The sequence below is a fragment of the Camellia sinensis genome, chromosome 2 (genome assembly GCF_055761805.1).
Source record: "Camellia sinensis isolate YWXY chromosome 2, ASM5576180v1, whole genome shotgun sequence".
In the NCBI taxonomy this organism is placed as follows: domain Eukaryota; kingdom Viridiplantae; phylum Streptophyta; class Magnoliopsida; order Ericales; family Theaceae; genus Camellia; species Camellia sinensis.
This window is the reverse complement of record NC_138962.1, coordinates 166,991,186-166,993,778: the sequence shown is the minus strand read 5'-3', so window position 1 is coordinate 166,993,778 and position 2,593 is coordinate 166,991,186.

Below are 2,593 nucleotides of genomic sequence, written 5' to 3'. Positions count from 1 at the left end.
GGTTCTGTTGTTGTTCCAGTCTAGCAGTTATCAGTTCTATCATTCTTTCCATTCTTTCCATTCTTGCCTCAGTAGATGAGGACTCAGGTTCATTTGCATTGTCCATTTCACTATAAGCAGTTATAACAGTTTTAAACATAAGCAGTCAGTTGTTTCATAGTTTAAGACATTAACAGATATTCAGTCATAACATAGCCACACACTTTTCAAGTTCATGAGATGTCCTAATTACTTTTTCTAGGACCCCCTATAGCTCATTTGGACACGTGTGTGCGGTATAACTCGTGGTAAGTATCGCTCTGATACCACTCTGTCACGACCCAAACCCGGCCCTATGGGTTTAGCACCGTAACCGGCCAGTAATCCGAGATTACCGAAGGCCTGCTTAACAGAAATACAGTAAAACAGAGTACAGGGCCTGACGGAAGCCAATACAGTAATTAAACAATGTCCAATGAGCTGTGACAGTCTGTATGCAAAAGATTTTCCATGCATTCATACGTAAACAGTACTGAACAGTATGTACAATACTTACATCCATTCAAACTAGGGACTCGACCCTACATAACAGTACAGAAAACACTCCGTCTGTACAAAACAGTACGGTCTATACAGAACAGTAAAACAGTACAGAAGGGGGAATTGTAAAAGACCCCTAAGCCTTAACCGGTGGGCTCGGAACCTCGCAGTGAGGCACATAGGCTGGCTTGACAAAACTGGAGTTACCCTGACGCCTCTAGCTGCGGTCTGGTGCCTGCACACCTACATATATATATGAGCAGTGAGCTAAAGCCCAGTGAATAACATAAAGCGTAAAGGGGTTTAGAATGAATGTCCTTACAATAATGAAAACAGTTCATTTCAATCAGTAATTCAGTTGCTCAGTACAGTAAACAGTCATATGTGGTACATCCATTAGCATAACAGTAACAGTAGGTCTTAAAAGACCGAACAGTAATGATGGCCATCAGTCAGTAAACAGTAGTGGTTCCACAAGGAAACCGACAGAGATTTCTGTCACAGTAACAGTAACAGTAAACAGTAGGTGCTAAGGATGCCACAATACAGTTCAGAATATAGGACATACATTCATTCAGTTAACAGTAATCAGTTCAGAAAACAGTACAGTTCAGTTGTTCAGAAGATAATCATTTGTGAACATATCTTTACACAATCGTTACTCACAGAGTTCTGGGCTACAGTGTGCTAGAGCGTGTCTCCCCAGTTGCCAACCCTACACAGTTCACAGGTTGAACACACTAAGCTACACAGTTGGGAAATCTCATAACTTAATCCCTAATTTGCCTTGGTGTGTTCTACAATGATATCCTCATCAAGGTGCCTTAAACTAGGCCTAAGAATGCCTAGGATGGGATGAGGATGCAAAAATACACTTAGAAAACATTTCGCAAAGTTTGCTGAAAATAGGAGCCTCGCTCGAGCGAGACTTTCTACGCTCGAGCGTAAGTCCAAAATCAAAGGCTTCGCTCGAGCGAGGAATCCTTCGCTCGAGCGGTCTGCAAAACAGTAAAAGTACTGGATGCTGAAATTTTACGCGCGATGGTCGCTCGATGGTCGCTCGAGCGGAGCCCTGGACAAAGGTGCTCGCTCGAGCGGGGAATCCTTCGCTCGAGCGAGGAAGCCAAATCTGGAATTTCCAGATCTGCCTCCCAAGCTCAAACCAAGCATTCTACCACTCCAAACTCGACCTCTTGGGCCCAAATTCTGGAAAACATCATTAAATTCAATGTATAACAAGTTTCAAAGCTCAATTTATGAATTCAAGCCCCAAAGGTGAGTCAATTAGAACCATATTCAAACCCATTTTCAAGAATATGAAGAACATGCAAACATGCAAGGATTTAAACCAAATCAAAGCTTCAAAGCTTGTTCAAATGAGCTCATTCTTTTCAAAACAAGATGAAAACATGGTCTACTCTTACAACATGGACATGCATGTAACCATTTACCATGAATTCAACTCAAAACTCATTAATTCAACCATGCATGCAAGAAATGAGCTTCAATTCACCATTAATGACCCAAATCATGACTTAGTTCTACAATGAAGCATGAACCATGCAAGAACTAGTTCAATAGCATCAATAAGAAGATAAGATCCTTACCTAGAGCTTGAATTAGAAGACTAGGAGCTCAAATATGCAATCTATACTTCAATTCCTTCAATTCTCCAAGCAAAACCCAAGGTAGAATTCAATTCCTCTCACTCTCTCTCTCCTCTCTTCCCTCTTGGTCGGCAATGAGAAGGAAAATGGCTGAGGAAATGTTGTTCTTGGCTCAAGTATGTGTGTGAGATAGTGGCCCACTCAATGGCAAAACGGTAATTAAGTCCAACTCTTCAATTGGCTTATTTTAATCTAATTTAATCATACCTAATCAATTTTCAGATACTTATACCATAAAATCACATTAAATATGAGGGTCACGTAACATCAATCGGTTTCAGATTCGGCCGCCGATAAGGCCTTCAAATAGCAGTTTAAACATATAAACATGAACAAATAATCAGACAATCAAACAGATAGAATGCAATTAACTAACATATACTCAGTCAATTCAGTTTCAACTTCAG